Source organism: Protopterus annectens, chromosome 2.part0 (genome assembly GCF_019279795.1).
Source record: "Protopterus annectens isolate FY-2018-M chromosome 2.part0, PAN1.0, whole genome shotgun sequence".
Classification (NCBI taxonomy): domain Eukaryota; kingdom Metazoa; phylum Chordata; order Ceratodontiformes; family Protopteridae; genus Protopterus; species Protopterus annectens.
Genome location: NC_056728.1, coordinates 1929766263 through 1929784853, shown reverse-complemented (window position 1 = coordinate 1929784853; position 18591 = coordinate 1929766263).

Here is an 18591-nt window from a genome sequence, read left to right as displayed (position 1 = left end):
CCCTCCCCATAAAAGAATGGGCACTGTAGTCCAAAGCTATTGGCCATGATGATTACACAGTTAGAGTGCAATATCACACAGAACAAACACAGCCCATGCTGTTCATGATGTTATAGTCACAAGCTGTGCTGGGCAGGGCATAGTCAGGCCACAATGTACATCAGATATCTTGGCAGATAATGCAAAGAATGGAGGGTGTAGTGGGTAATGGTCTTCATTATGTGCACAGATGTCAAAGACACAATGACACATAAGCAAGGAGGAACCATGTGACAGGGGTCATATGTTGCAGGAAAGCATTATGTGTCAGGGTTAAAATCCTTCAGTGACAATGATGGACAATTACAATCTTACTATGACCTGGTGTACTCTTCTGGCATTTGGTTACTGGAGCTAGCTCCTTTTTCAGATTGGGAAGGTGCACTATTGAGGGATACCTGATTGTTACACCATCTACTGGTGAGGTATGCTGCCAGTGGAGACAGGGTGTCTTCTGCTTCTATAATGGTGCGATGGCAGTGTTTCATACACTTTCTTACTCTGGTAAATAGTATGAACTCTTATGATGCTGCAGAATACAACCTGTGCCAGGTCTGTACAATCACAAATGACACTGCCAGTGCAGACAGTGTTGATGGCACATGAAATCCCCTATGCAGACGTGATAATGGAGGTAGTATGAGCGACAGAGACTTCATGATATCAGTCAGAATGGTGTCTCTAAAATCCAAGCCCACAAGGAGCTGTGGCAGTCCTGGGTGGCATCCTGTTGAATACCAAACAACACAGCAGTCAGGATCATATTGAGTACTGGGGCAGCAAATTGTACCTAGATGATATTCTTGCTCAATATTTGACTAATCCCAAGTGCTGCTTGCATGTCAATGGTCAATTCTGCATTAGATGGCATTGAGCACTCCTGTGAGGATGAAATATATTGTGTATACCCATATATGATGTGACAGGCATGCTGGGGGTGATTATATAATACCCGACATATACTACTAACAAGTTATCCCTCTTGTCTTGGGCCTGCTAAGCTCTTGACATTCCTGTGATGACAAATAAATAGTGGAACCCTATGGTCAGCTTGTATTCTGTATGTCCATCACTGCTATAAGATCATTTTCTATATGTTTTACTAGCCTGGTACATCTATCACTGAGAGATTTGAGGTGTGAGCCATCATGGCATATCACTTTCCCTACTAAAGGACAACAGAAACTTCTCCATGTGCCTCCATGTATTAGACCTGATGAGCTTCTTCCTTTGTCGTTGATGTCTGCCAAGTTTTCACCTCAGCATGGACAGTTGTTTCTGTGATGTTATATCTGTTGGGTGGCACAGTGGCACAGAAGATAGTGCTGTCACCCTACAGCAAGAGGTTCCCTGGTTTGATTCTTAGCCATGGTGTCTTCTGTGTGGAGTCTGCATGTCATCCATGTGTTCACATGGGTTTCCTCCAGGTGCTCCTGTTTCCTCCCCCATTCCAAAGACATGCAGTAAGTGGATTGGACACTCTAAATTGGCCTTAAATGTTAGGGTGAGTGTGTACTGTTGAAGAAGTACTGTGGCAGGGCGGTGTAAAAATTGGCTCTAGATGATTGTCACTGTTGAAGTGACATCCCAACCCCATGTGCCAAAATGGGAAAAAGGAGTTGTGGATAGATGAATGGACGGACAGTCAAATTTGTGACATGCCTTCCACATTGCTGCATGGGTGATTATGCCAACCATTACATAGAAGTTACAGCCCATTTATTGCCACGTCTAATGATATAGAGACTGACCAGCAACTCCATTTCATTGCTTGCATCCCCCATGGATCTTGAGTGTTTTTAGGAGGATTTCATTCTCAAGAGGGATGTTTTTTTTCCAGCCTCCACCTAATACCACATCCTGTGGACATGATGACTCCTGTGAAAACAACAGAATACAGCCATACACTCTATACAGACAAAATGATTTAGACACCAGCTGTGGTAAAACAGGTAACAAATCTCTCTATTCATTGGTATAAAGTTATAACAGCTTGTGTACATGTATCAGTGGTGTCACTGGCACAGATACTTTATGCAAATCCAGCTTCTCTGTTAGGTATTGAACATTAGTTAAGTCTCTTTCAGTTTTTCCCGGTTAGGGGTCGCCACAGTGGAACTCCGGTCCACTAATGATTGACAATAGATTTTTACATGCCGAGTTGCCATCTCAGATGCACATCCCTCAATGAAGGCATGCCCATTCATGCATGTCTCCACACAGAAGATGCTCAAGCTGAGAATCAAACAGGACAACGTCTTTCTGTGAGGCAAAAACGTTACCGCAGCACCACCACTGCAGTTCATTGTTAGGTATTGGACATATGCATATGAAAAATGTAGGCCCCACATTGTCAGCTTCAAATGGTTCCTATAAAACCAAGAGGCCTACATGGAATAAACAGTTGAAGGGGGACACGTGTCCCCATGATTAGATACATATAAGACGACAGGTTTGCTATCCTTGCTGTCCTATATACTGAGGTATATCTAAGTATTAGTAATAGGGAGTTACAACACCTCAGTAGGGTAAGATTAGGATTAAGACTCCAAGATAGTAATAAGATGCTTAAGACTCCAAGATGTTAATAAGATGCTTCTTATAGCCAAGGGTTGATGGTTTGATTTCTTCCACCTCTGTTCTTCCAGGCTGTGTGACTCCACCCAAGTAACTTAATGTAACAGTGCTCCCAGATAACCCCAGAATGGAGAAACTTGCTTCTAGTGGACATACAAATGTATCAAATGTCCAAAAAAGATGGGTAAACCTCCAAAGCATAAGCATCATCTGCAGCTTAATAGAATTACAAGTGAATATAGAAATCTTCTTATAGAGTTTGAGTATGTTTGCTCTCTGAAGTCCTTAAACTCAGATTTGTTTATTAGGGTGGGGATTATGGCTTTAAAGAGAAGTTTTCTAGTTTATGGCCAGATTTAAAATGTGATGAGGATACTACAGAAGTGGTACAGGAGTGGGGATGTGTTGGTCAAGACAAGGTCTAGAATGTTAAAATTTCTACTAGACTCATTTAACAGTTGACCCTAGGAATTGTCATTTATATAACAAAGGAATAGTTGGTTATTCCCTACTTCAGATTTATAGGAAAAATAGTTAATCATAAGGCAATTGAAATCACCATGCAAAAAGGACATTGTCATTATGGGTTCTACAGGAAATACATTTTGGAATTCATTGTGGTGATCTGATGATAAAGATGGTGTCGTAATGCATGATAATCTGTTTTGTTAAGGCTAAGTTGGAGTTTATTGATCTCATTATGAGTGTCCCTGTGATGATATACGTGGGAATATCTGTGATGATATACCTGACAAATATGGAAATACACCCATTTCTCTTCAGTCAGAAATCCTGGTAAGTGTTAAGTGTTAAACACAGAAACACAAATACAGGTTTAACACTACATTAGTGACAGTATGACAGTGATTATCCTGACCACCAGATAAATGTACTGTACTATGTTAACATAATAAGGCTTGACAGTGCCAGTTATCAGCTTGGCTTAACATGGACATCACCAATTTCTGACTGCTGCTCTTCACTGACTATATGATAACAGTGTTATGGCCTGCTAACAAGATATTGTGTAATGAGTCCATTAAGCATGAGAAGAATGTCAGCCTTGGAGCATAGCCATATGCATTGCGCAAACCTGGCACTAAATCACTCACTGACAAATTGATACTGACTGGGATGAATGTCATTAAGGCAGATACAATGTTCCATGTGCATGACAAGGTCAGATACAATAACTCTGATATCCGGCAACAGTTGTTGTTGTTGACTTGGCAAATCCCATATGAGTGTGTGTGTGTGTGTATATTTATATATATATATATATATATATATATATATATATTTATATATATATATATATATATATATATATATATTTATATATATGTATATATATATATATATATATATATATATATATATATACATATATATAAATATATATATATACATATATATAAATATATATATATATATATATATATATATATATATATATATATATATATATATATATATATATATATATATATATATATATATATACATATATATATATATATATATATATATATACACATATATATGTACTGGAAAATATGAAGGTCTCTCCAAACACCATTATATTGGGCGACTTCAACTACCCAAGCATAGACTGGGAGCATTACTCTAGCTCCAACACCCTAGCCCAAAGGTTCCTAGAATTTATAAACTCAAATGCTATGGAGCAACTTGTTACCACTCCCACAAGAGGGGAAAACATACTGGACCTGATCATCACCAACATGGGGACTCTATGCTTCAGACCAGAAGTGTATCCCTCACTGGTAAGATCAGACCATAAACTAATCTCACTGGATATTCACATCCCGACCCCACCCCCTGCTCAGAAAACCACAGTGAAAAATTTCTCTAAAGCAAATTTCACACTCCTCAAAACCGAGGTAGAATCCTGCAAAGCCCCCGGGCCTGTGGAAAATATGGCCCAGACCGCAGAATCCTTTATAAATGCATTCTATGAACATCTTCAGGAATGCATGGATCATGCGATCCCAAATAAAACCAAGACCCAATCCTCCAAAGGCAGACGTCCTGTCTGGTGGACCCCAGCCATAAACAAACTATACAATAGAAGGAGGAAGCTACTAAATGATGGAGCAAAATCCCAAAAAGGGAAGGCATCACTGATCAGTATTAGCAAAAAGCTACGGGCACTCATAAAATTGTCTAAGGCCAGCTTCGAGAGAAAAATTGCACAGGACACTAAGGATAATCACAAAGCTTTCTTTAGTTATGTTAGGAACCTGGGTGGTAATTTCCAGATATGCTCAGAATTTGTCCAAAATGACAAAAAATACACTGAACCCACAGACATTGCCAACATCCTAGCTGACAGGTTCAGCGCAAACTCCCCCCCCTCCCCACCAAAAGGGCAAATATCTATCCCAGCAGAGTGCTGCCCCCCTGACATCTAAGATGCTCAGGTAAGAGCCGCCCTCTCCAAAGCAAAAAACACAGCATCAGTTGGACGAGACGGTGTCCCGGGCTGCATCCTACATGAACTCCAAGAAGAGCGAAACCCAAACATAAAACTACTGTTCAATCTCAGCCTTACTACAGGATATGTGCCCAAAGAGTAGCATACAGCAACAGCGGTCCCTCTCCATAAAGGTGGTGCCTCAACGGATCCTGGAAACTATCGCCCCATAAGCCTGACTAGCTTGGTCTGCAAAGTGATGGAAAGGATCATCATGGACCTCATAAATAAAGATATTGGGGACCTACAGACACTGGATCCTACCCAGTTCGGCTTTGTTAAGGGCAGATCCTGCCTCTTAAACCTGGTTGATTTCTTTGAAACAGTCACCAAGGCCATTGACGAGGGGAAGGTGGTCCACACAGACTACCTGGACCTCGTAAAAGCCTTCGATACAATACCCCACTCGGGCATTATAGATAAGCTCACCAGCTCAAATATAAACCTCTATGTCACTAGATGGATTGCAAACTGGCTCAAGGACAGAACCCACAGGGTTAGAATTGCTGGAGCCATGTCAGACTCCAAACCAGTTACAAGTGGTGTCCCACAAGGCTCAGTCCTGGGACCTCTCTTGTTCGGTATATATTTCTCGGAGGTACAGGCCAACACGGAAGGACTGTGGCTGACCAAGTTCGCAGATGACTGCAAACTGGGCACCATAATCGACTCTCCAGCCGACACAAGCATCCTCCAAAAGGGCCTCATAGAAACAGACAACTGGTGCCAGAGCCATGGCCTCAAGCTAAATGCCAAAAAGTGTATAGTCATCCCCTTTAGCAAAAGCAAAGTGCCCACAAATTACCACATAGGTGGTAATCCATTAAGTACAGAAGAAGTAATTAGGGACCTGGGGACCCAAGTTGATAGCAATCTCTCATTTGACAACCACGTGGCCAAAGTGGTTAGAAAAACATTTTATATAGCCCACCTAATCATGAAGGGATTCACATCTAGATCAGGGGAGGTCATCGTGCCTCTTTACCCATCCCTCATCAGGCCCATAATTGAGTACAATGCCCCTTTTGGGATGTACCTTACCAGACACCTGCAGCAACTGGAAAGACCCTAAAAGTACCTCATCAAGAGGATCAAAGGGCTCAAACAGATGCCATATGCTGCCTGGTTAAAGAAACTCCAGCTCTACTCAGTGGCATACCGCCTGTTCAGAGGTGATCTGTGCCTGATGTATAAAGCCATGTCCAACCCGGAATTAATGGACATGCTGCACCTCAGAAAATCCAAATCCCATCGAGCTACGCGCTCGAGAGACTTGAACCTCAGCACTGAAATAAATAGGACATGCTGGAGGGACAGATTCATAACCCAGAGGCTCCCTTCACTCTAGAATAAAATCCCAATCCAGGTTAGGCAGAGTCCCTCATTGACTCTCTTCAAGAGGAATCTTGATGAGTGGAAGGGAGATCGTAGGTTTACCCCAGGTATCACTTCTGTGTCACTGTTAGACAGAGGCACAGTATACTAACCTCAAAAAAGGGCATAGCAAAATAAATTTAAAATGGGTGGCAAAAGCCAAACACATTCTGGCTAGGCTTATAAATGCCCTAGGGCAGATAGCCTAGTATGAACCTATGAATCTATATCTTAATATATATATATATATATATATATATATATATATAGAGAGAGAGAGAGAGAGAGATAAATATACATATATAGATATATAGATAGATGTATGTATATCTACACACACGCACACACACACACACACACACACACACACACACACACACACACACACACACACATATATATATATATATATATATATATATATATATATATATATATATATATATATATATATATAATTCACCGAATCCCAATTTGGTGAGCATACTTGCGAGGAAGTGCTATTCACCGAAGCAGCACTTTCACTTAAGTATGCTTGTTGTTCTGGTTGTGCTATGGTGCAGTAAGAGAAAATTCCTTTCTCCCCACTGTAGTGCAACCTCGGAGTGAGAATATTAAAGTAGGGAGGGTGTGGGGGTGGAGGGGTCTTTGCCCCCCCTGCATTCAAGTAGATTTTGTGTGTGTCTTTTTTTTACATACTTTAACGAAAGTGCTTTTTCAATGAAAACACGTTAACGTGTGTTCGGTGGTAATGGATTTGGGCTTTTGAACTTTCATTCAAAAGTCCTAGATCCATATATGAATATATAAATATATATATATATATATAGATAGAGAGAAAGATAGATATATATATATAGAGAGAGAGAGAGAGATAGATATATAAATATACATATATAGATAAATAGATAGATGTATGTATATCTACACACACGCACACACACACACACACACACACACACACACACACACACACACACACACACACACACACACATACACACACACACATATATATATAGATATATATATATATATATATATATATATATATATATATATATATGTATGTATACACATATACATACATACACCATATCTCTCAACCTGTCAGTGCAAGAAATCTGGGCAAAGCCAAAAATAATGGTGGAACAAAGGCCCGAAAATAGGAACAGATTTTAAATATTGCTCCTTTGCACTTAGGTTCATAGGTTCATAGGTTGGTACTAGGTTATCGGCCCTAAGGCCTATGCAAGCCTAGTCATAACAATTTCCTGAAAGTTTTTTTCCCACAATATTTACTTTTCTGGGCCCCTGTCTAGCAGGGTGACTGACATGATCCCTGGGGTGAAGTTTCTATCTCCCATCCAATCATCAAGGTTCCTTTTGAAGAGGGCCAATGAGGTGCTCTGCCTGACATGTATGGGCAGTCTATTCCAGAGTATGGGGAGTCTCTGGGTCAGGAACCTATCCCTCCAGCATGTTTTGTTCAATGTGATGATAAGGTTTAGATCCCTGGAGCGTGTGGCTCTGAGGGATTGGGATTTCTTTAAGTGGAGCATGTCCAACAGCTCAGAGTTTGACATGGCCTTGTATGTTAAGCAGAGATTGCCTCTGAGTAGACGATATGCCACAGAGTATAGCTGGAGTTTTTTTAGATGGTCAGCATATGGCATCTGCTTTAGGCCTGTGATTTTTTTAGTGAGGTATTTCTGTGGCTTTTCCAGTTGTTGCAGATGTCTTGTGAGGTACATCCCAAATGGGGCATTATACTCTATAATGGGTCTAATTAGGGATGAGTACAGTGGGACAATGACCTCCTTTTTTCTGGATGAAAAGCCCTTAGTGATGAGGTGTACCACATAGAAGGATTTCCTGACTGTTTTGGCGATGTGGTTATCGAAAGTGAGACCACTGTCCACTTGTGTCCCTAAGTCTCTCATCACACTTTTGATGTTTAGTGTCCTGCCACCTATGTGGTAGTTCATGGGTACATGTTTTTTTCCAAAGGGGATGACTATACATTTCTTGGCATTAAGCTTGAGCCCACTGCTCTGGCACCAGGCATCTGTTTCTGTAAGGCCCTTTTGTAGAATATCCACATCATTTGGGGATTCAATAATGGCTCCCAGTTTGCAGTCATCTGCAAACTTTGTTAGCCAGAGTCCCTTAATGTTGGCCTGTACTTCAGAGAAGTAGATGCCAAACAAGAGTAGTCCTAGGACTGAACCCTGAGGTACTCCACTTGTCACTTGTCTGGGGCTGGATTTGGAGTCGGCTACTTTTACAGTCTGGGTTCTGTCAGTAAGCCAGTTGGCAACCCATCGAGTGATGTAGGGATTTATGCCCAGCTTAGTAAGTTTATCTATGATTCCAGAGTGGGGGATGGTGTCAAAGGCCTTGGCGAGGTCCAGATAGGCTGTGTGGACCTCCTTACCCTCGTCCACATCTCTGGACACCGATTCAAAGAAGTCGATCAGATTTAGGAGACAAGATCGGCCCTTCACAAATCCAAACTCGGTGGGGTCCAATGTCTGGAGGTTTCCAATGTCTTTGTTTATAAGTTCCATGATAATGCATTCCATGCCCTTGCAGATCAGGCTTGTCAGACTGATGGGACGGTAGTTCCAGGGATCCAAGGTGGATCCTCCTTTTTGGAGTGGAATAACTGTAGCTGTGCGCCACTCAGTGGGCACGAAGCCTGAGGTGAGGCTATGATTAAACATGACACTTAGGTGGGGTGCCAGTTCATTTTGTAGTTCATGTAGTACACAGCCTGGGATGTCATCTGGTCCCATGGATGGTGTATTCTTAGCTTTGGAGAGTGCTGTTTCTACCTCTGTGGCTGTGATTATCGGAATTTGGCAATCTTTTGATATTGAGATGGGCCCTTTAGGGGGTGAGAGGGGAGTGAAGTTGGCACTAAATCAATCTGTCAGGATATTGGCAATATCCTTGGGATCAGTATATTTAATGCCATTCTGTTGTAGTTCAGAGCAGATCTGAGCATGACCATTTAGATTCTTGACATAACTATAGAATGCCTTGTGGTTGTCTTTGGTATCCTTGGAAATTTTATTTTTGTAACTAGCTTTTGAAAATTTTATGAGGGATCTCAACTTCTTACTGAGGCTCATGAGGGAGGTTTTGCATCCTGGGATTTTCCTCTTTTCTGCAACAGTTTCTTCCTTCTGTTGTATAGTTTGTTTATAGCAGGGGACCACCAGATTGGCTTCCTTTTTTTGGAGAAGAGCATCTTGGTTCTATTTGGGATGGCATGATTCATGCATGAGTGGATGTGCTCATACAGTGCTTTAGTGTAGGATTCTGCAGTCGAACTTCCAGATCCTGTCTGCGTGGGTGTTGTGAAGTTTGTCATTTCTGACTTCAGTAGCATGAAGTTGGCTTTGGAGAAGTTTTTTAAGGGGGTTTCCTTACTGGGGGGTGGGGGTGGGATGTGGATGTCAAGGGTGACTTGCTTATGGTCAGACCTGATCAATGAGGGGGTGACCACTGGTGTGGAGCATCTATCTCCCATGTCAGTAATGACCAGGTCTAGGATATTGGAGCCCCTGTGGGACAATGGATTAGTTGATCCAGGGCGCTGGAATTTATGAATTCCAAGAACCGTTGGGAAAAGGAGTTGGTACCCGAGTAGTTTTCCCAATTAATGGCAGGGTAGTTGAAATCACCTAGTATTAGGGTGTTTGGTTGTATCTTAATATTTTCCAGTATGTTTAGGAAGGTGTAGTGAGAATCTTGGGGTATGGTGGGGGATCTGTAGCAAGCTAGTGTTTGGATTGCAGTCGTACCTAGTGTTAGTTGCACCTGGAGAATTTCAGATGCATTGTGTTGGGCAACTAGCTTGGAGGTGTGAATATCCTTGGTGAATATGGACACTCCTCCACCTTTAGTGTTTTGGTCTTGGTTTTGTGGCCGAAAAGTGTGGTAAGAATTGTAGCCTGGTATTGCAGGGGTGCTCTCTGGAGCCTTGAACCAGGTCTCAGTCACTGCACAGATATCGATGTTCTCCATTTTTAGTAGTGCCCCGAGAGAGTGCATTTTGAGGTTTAGACTTCTAGCATTGAGTAGCATTACCTTCAGATTTTGCATGCTTGTATCTGTTACGGTGGTGGTTTTATCCTTTGAACCTTGCCTAAAAAAGGCACTATAGGGGTGGCAAGAGCTTTAGCCAGTAACCTGAATCCCAGGGGTGACAGGTGCAGACCATCTCTGGCAAAGCATCGTGGTTTGTCGATCATGTCTTCCCAGGCAGACAAATACTGGATCCACTTTGAATGACACCAGAAGCTTAGCCAATTGCTGAAGTCGATCATTTTGTCCTTATACTGTGGTATTATTCTGGGCGAAGGCAGGATGCTACTCAGGGCTAGGGTCATACGTGCCTGGGTCACATGATCCAAGAGCTCTTCCATGTCTCTTTTCATGTAGTCCAGGAAGGTACGTCTCAAGTCATTTACTCCAGCATGGACAAAGACAGTGTCGTATTTGCACTTGTTGTGGAGTGACTTGAGTGCATGCATTATGTGGCGGATCCTGGCACCCAACAGGCAGTTGACTGTAATTTTCTCCTTGTTCAGCCTGGTGAGTGGGACATCAGTGTGCCTGACTATAGAGTCACCTATGACTAAAGTGTTGGGTACATTGTCTTGCCTTAGGGGCTGTTGTTGGGTGGCACTTTTCATATTATTAGATATTTTCTGTAGTATATGAAGTCTAAAACTCAAGGGTCTGTCAATATTTAGTATTATTATTATTTAGTGTCATCAATGCTCAATGATTTCCCTGAAAACTTTAGATGTTACACATGCAGACCAGTGAAAGAACTCATAAAGTGATGTACATCTCCAAGTATTAAACACTACCAGGACAGTATCATTACCTATTGCTATGGAATGCCATTTATGCTATTACTACTGATATTAGTAATGCAGGCAGCCAATCCATCAACTGCTGTGATACACATAAAATGATAAGTTCAGCCACTTAGCCAGGCAGCATGATAATATTTTTGTTGATAGTTTCACAAGCCAAAGATCACCTTGGACATCCTTCATTGTGTGTGTTGAGTTCGCATACTCTCCCCAAGTCCATGTTGATTTTGTCTGGGTATGCTAATTTCTTTCCAGGACCGTTGAGATTCAAGTGGCCTACATACACACAAATGCACATGCAAACACAAACACACACACCACACACGCACACACATGCAAATATATATATATATATATATATATATATATATATATATATATATATATATATATATATATATATATATATATAGATGATGTCGACCACATCAGATTTAACGTTTTGAAACTTCAATCAGGTAATATTGACCCTATATATATATATATATATATATATACATATATATATATATATATATATATATATATATATATATATATATATATATATATATATATATACACTTCTACTACAGTAGATTGAATTAACAAAACACCAAAAGTGAAATTGCTGAGACGAAAAGAACAAAAATGCACAACAAAGAAACTACAGAAAATTGCAACTTACAAGACTGAACTACAATTGTTTTCTATGTAGACTGCAGTGTATTCAAGATCGGAAAGCCTATCCTTCCTCTCAGTTTTGTGCAATCTTGGAGATGGAATATATAATTTGCATGGGGTGCAGCCCCTGCATAAACATTAAAAACAATTTTTATATTTGTGAAAAATTAGTTTCAGTTATGTAATTCTTCCTTTAGTTTGCATAGTGTTACATGTAAAGTAGCAGTATCACTTTAATATTTTGTGCTACGTACATCCAAGTAGTGAAGAGTAATTTATGTATTACGCTTCTAGCAATATCAGTGTTTCATATACTGCAGTTAGGTTAGAAAGTGTAGTGCAGTTTTATCTGACATGGATAAACCAATGATTTTGAAACAGCTCTAAAAGTGAGAAACATTGGGCATGTAAGTAGAAAGGGGGAGATAATTCTAAATATAGGGCAGTAACGGAAGCTATAAGAAAAGTTTTGAAGTTGTAACTTAAATTATAAGACTGATAGTTATATTTTTTTCAGTGAAACTGTGGTTTACGGTGATTTATGTGGAGTGCTTTAAACACTTTAGTTTATCATTTTTAGATATGTAGTAGAGTCATTTTTATATTTCTTTTCAAACTAGTGTATATGGTGTAGTATTTGCTTAGTAATGTCTACAGTATATATATTTTTTTGGTGTTATGCATTTCATTGTTTTAAGTTTTCAGTGTTTTGAACTTTTGGCTTTTTCATAGGTTCATAGGTAGGTACTAGGCTATCGGCCCAAGGGCCTATGTAAGCCTAGCCAATAAGGTTCCCTGGCTTACACTACCCAAGAAAGTTATTTTCCTGTGCCACTGTTGAGCAGAGACACAGAAGTGATCCCTGGGGTGTATTTCCTATTTCCCATCCACTCATCAAGATTTTTCTTGAAGAGTGCTAATGAAGAACTTTGCTTGACATAGATGGGTAGCCTGTTCCAGAACATGGGAAGTCTCTGGGACAGGAATCTATCCCTCCATCATGTCCTGTTTATTGTGGTGACAAGGTTTAGGTCCCTAAAGTCTGTAGCTCGGAGGGATTGGGATTTCTTTAGGTGTAGCATGTCCAACAGCTTTGGGTTTGACATAGCTTTATATGTTAGGCAGAGATCACCTTGGAGTAGGCGATATGCTATGGAGTAAAGCGGGACTTTTTTGAGGCTGTCAGTGTAGGGCATTTGTTTGAGGCCAGTAATCCTCTTTGTGAGGTACTTCTGTGGTCTTTCCAACTGCTGCACATGTCGTGAGGTCCATTCCAAAAGGGGTGTTGTACTCTATAATGGGTCTAATGAGTGATGAGTAGAGGGTAACGATGACCTCTTTTTTCCTGGATGAGAACCTTTTTATGATGAAGTGTGCCATGTAGAAGGACTTCCTGACTACTGTGGCGATGAGACTATCAAAGGAGAGACTACTGTCCACCTGGGTCCCAAGGTCTCTTATCACACATTCAGTGTTAAGTAGATTGCTGCTTATGTGGTAGTTCATGGGTACAGAGTTTTTACCAAAGGGGATGACACTGCACTTTTTGGCATTGAGCTTGAGGCCATGGCTCTGACACCAGGCATCTGTCACAGCGAGACCCTTCTGTAGGATGTCCACATCATTTGGGGACTTGACTATGGCTCCTAGTTTGCAGTCATCTGTGAACTTCGTTAGCCAGAGGCCTTCTGTTTTAGCATGTACTTCATCTCGGCAATAACTTTGGTATTTTGTTAATTCAATCTATTGAGGTATATCCATTTATGTATATGTATATACGTATATATCATGTATTAACCCTTGACTGGAAATGGTTCGTAAGAAGGATTGCAAAAATATATGCACATAATATGGCCAGTATGTACGAGCCAAACATTTAACATGCACTGACAGGACACATACAAACAAGGGGTTGCCATTCCAGAAGCTTTTGATGGTATGTGAAAGAAGTACTCATCTCTCCAATTTTTATCAGTACACATAACATGGGAAACCTAGTCACTAACCAGATGTTGTACAGTTGCTACAGCTGACAAATTTCACTAACGGTATGGTTACCACTGTTCCTTCTGACTGCAATGCAACATGTGCATTTCATTTGTTTACTTCTGAAAGTATACAAACCAACAGAATCCAAACACCAGCAGAAGTTATATGGAGACTTTTGCTGGCAAAACATTATTATATGCAATGCTGGCAGCATATAGAAAATGGGTGTCTCACTGACCTGTTCCTTGTAGGAAGCAGGAACATGACAGCTGATTTATAATTAATACTGCCAGTTCCAGTACTGCAAACAGGTTGCACTGAAACATGACTTTTACAAATCTAGAGTCTTGCACTTTCCCCACTGCTACATGGCTGTAGAGTATAATAACTATAATTTAGGTGAGTGACAGGGCCTCCACCCATGTGGAGGTATTCCCCCTTAAGAAAAAACTTTGTTTTAAATTAACCAAATGAGCCTTTTGGCTTAATTATATCCATGTCATTGGGATTTGAGATAATCTCATTTGTAGAATCATCATTAATCCATGAGGCACATGCCATGAGCTGCTCAGCCATCTACTCATGAAAATATTAACTATGAGCTGCTGATCAACCTGTGTTACCTTGTGTGGTCTAGGTTCTAGTATGGTTGTCCAGATCAAGGAAAACTAGTTTATGTGTGGTTCATATTGGAAGTCTGTATCTTCTGTACTAGAATACACATACTTCACTGTTCACCGTTTTCACCACTGTCTTTCTAACATGGCTGTCTGAGTAATGCAGTCTGACAACAGCATTCTTGTTTTTTGCAGTAAATCATTGTTTTATATTTTTAAGTCCCTTTGCTAATTGTACCCAATATGCATATTCTGAGTTAAATAACACCTGCTAATTAAAAAAGAAACCAGCAAAGTCATAGTTCAGATTTTAAAAAATATGAAAAAATATGTTAATTTGAAAGGCTCCAATTTAGTTGTTAGGTTAGAATGGCTGATATGCATTATCATCTAATAAAAATGTTTTGCTCAACCTGGAAAATTGTTAAATTGTATATCACTCTTGTGCTTATGCTAGCACACCTGTGTATTATGTATTTATAAACTCCTTTGCCGACTGAAAGTGTGTTTGATAAATTTTAGCAATTTTACTTAAGGACAAGAATATTGACCATGAGAATATTAACCTAACAGGAATTTGTAGGAAAAATAGTGTCTTTAATCTCATACTGCATCCTACCATTCAGATTTGCAAGCAAGATTGCTTGGACAACCATTACAGGATTGTGGGGGGGGGGGTGAAGAAATTGACATGAATGAGAAATTATGAATGACTTAGTAAATAATAGAAAAACAAGACTTAAGCAACCCGATAAAGGTGGTGGTATGGTACTTTTTGATTCTCACAACTATTCAGTGGCCATGGTAGAAATACTTCAGCATGGCAACAAATATCAACAGGTGTCGAGGAACCAAATTAATATACCTTACAGAAGAAGAGATTATCAGTTAGAAGACCTCAGGATAGATGGAAGAATAAACCCTGATACATACAATTTTTTAAAGAAAGGCAATGCCAGCATTCCTTCCATTTTCAGTATACCTAAGGTTTACAAAAGTATATTAAATTCCCCCTTTAGGTTAATTGTATCAGCACATGTGTCCAAAACCCATGCCATGGAGTACTTATTGATAGGCTGTTAAATTCATTATTCTCCATGGAGATCCACCTTCTGAAAGAATCCTGGGACTTTTTGTGGAGGCTTAATAGTACCTTTTGGGTGAGTAATATTGGGTTTCTGACAGTTTTCATTGTTGATCTTTTTTCTAGTACACCTATTGATGAAGGCATGGAGTTATTCCATAATGGGCTTTTAAAGTTGCAATTTTTAAAAACTGACAATACCACATAAGTTGAAGAATGTTTGCTGTTGGTGCTAGAAAACAATGTTATATATTTCAAGGACAAACTCTTCAAACAAGTTTCTGGTGTAGTGATGGGGTCAGCATATACTCCTATGCTCACCAGTGTTGTTTTATATGCATGGGAACTTTTACATGTATTTCAGTGTGAATTGTTACAATTTTCTAAAATATACCTACACTACATTTTATGATATTTTTGTTGTATGGACAGGTCCAGAAGAATGTATCAGTGGTTTTATTGAGCACCTCAATGCTACAACAGGATTTTTAAGATTTATTTATTCATTTAACAATTCACAAATGAATTATTTAGACACTGTAATTTTCAAAGCAGAGCAAGCATTCATGAGTAATATTTATAGAAAGCCTTCTTCTTCTTCTTCTTCTTCTTCTTCTTCTTCTTCTTTCGGCTGCTCCCATTAGGGGTCACCACAGCAGATCAACTGTTTCCATTTTTTCCTGTCCTCTGCATCTTGATCTGTCACACCAACCACCTGCATGTCCTCTCTCACCACATCCATAAACATTATCTTAGGCCTTCCTCTTTTCCTGTTACCTGGCAGCTTCATCTTTAGCATCTTTTTCCCAATATACTCTGCATCCCTCCTCAGCACATGTCCAAACCAATGTAATCTTGCCTCTCTGGCTTTGTCTCCAAACCTTCCAACCTGGGCTGACCCTCTAATATACTTATTCCTAATCCTATCCATCTTTGTCACACCCAGTGCAAATCTTAACGTCTTCATCTCTACCACATCAAGCTCTAACTCCTGCCTTTTTGTCAATGCCACTGCCTCCAACCCATATAACATAGCTGGTCTCATTACCCTCTTGTAGACCTTCCCTTTCACTCTTACTGGTACTCGTCTGTCACAAATCACTCCTGACACTCTTCTCCACCCACTCCATCCTGCCTGTACACTCTTCTTCACCTTTCTTCCACACTCACCATTACTCTGAACTGCTGATCCCAAGTACTTAAACTCATCCACCTTCGCCACCTCTACTCCCTGCATCCTCACCATTCCTCTATCCTCTCTTTCATTCACACACATATATTCTGCCTTAGTCCTGATGACCTTCATTCCTCTTCTCTCTAGAGCATATCTCCACCTCTCCAGGGTCTCCTCCACTTGTTCCCTTCTCTCGCTACAGATCACAATGTCAGCTGCAAACATCATAGTCCATGGGGACTCCTGTCTGATCTTGTCTGTCAACCTGTCCATCACCATTGCAAATAAGAAAGGGCTCAGAGCTGATCCTTGATGTAATCCCACTTCCACCTTAAATGCATCCATCACTCCGACTGCAGACCTCACTGCTGTCACACTACCCTCGTACATATCCTGTACCACTCTTACATACTTCTCTGACACTCCCGACTTCCTCATACAATACCACAACTCCTCTCTAGGCACCCTGTCATATGCTTTCTCTAAATCCACAAAGATACAATGCAACTCCTTCTGACCTTCTCTGTACTTTTCCATCAACACTCTCAGAGCAAACATCGCATCTGTAGTGCTCTTTCCTGGCATGAAACCATACTGTTGATCACTACTCATCACCTCCCTTCTTAACCTAGCTTCCACTACTCTTTCCCATAACTTCATGCTGTGACTGAACAATTTAATCCCTCTGTAGTTACTACAGCTCTGCACATCACCCTTATTCTTAAAAATCGGTACCAAAACACTTTTTCTCCATTCCTCAGGCATCCTCTCACTTTCCAAGATCATTAAACAATCTAGTTAAAAGCTCCACTGCCACTTCACCTAAACACCTCCATGCTTCCACAGGTATGTCATGTGGACCAACAGCCTTTACATTCTTCATCCTTTTCATAGCTATCCTTACTTCTACTTGCTAATCCATTGTACTTCATGATTCACTATCCCCACATCATCCAACCTTCTCTCCTTCTCATTCTCTTCATTTATCAACCCCTCAAAGTACTCTTTCCATCTGCTCAGCACACTCTCCTCACTTGTGAGTATGTTTCCCTCATTATCCTTTCTCACCCTTACCTACTGCACATCTTTACTAGGTCGGTCCATCTGTCTAGCTAATCAGTACAGGTCCTTTTCTCCCTCTTTAGTGTCCAACCTTTTATACAACTCTTCATCCACCTTTTCCTTAGTCTTTGCCACCTATCTCTTTGCCATGCACCACATCTCCTTATACTCTTGTCTACTTTCTTCATCTCTTTGACAATCCCACTTCTTCTTTGCCAACCTCTTTGTCTGTATATTCTCCTGTACTTCTTCATTCCACTGCCAGGTCTCCTTGCCCTCCTTCCTCTTTCCAGATGTCACACCAAGCACCTTTCTAGCCATCTCTCTTACTAGCTCTGCTGTAGTTACTCAGCTATTTGGTAACTCTTCACTGCCACCCAGTGCCTGTCTTAACTCTTCTCTGAACATCACCTCACAATTACCCTTTTTCAATTTCCACCATTTGATTCTTGGTGCTGCCCTCACACTCATCCTCCTCTTCTTGATCACCAATGTCATCCTACAAACCACCATCCCATGCTGCCTAACTACACTTTCCCCTGCTACCACTTTACAGTCTCCAATCTCCTTCAGACTGGCCCTTCTACATAAGATATAATCCACCTGTGTGCATCTTCCTCCAC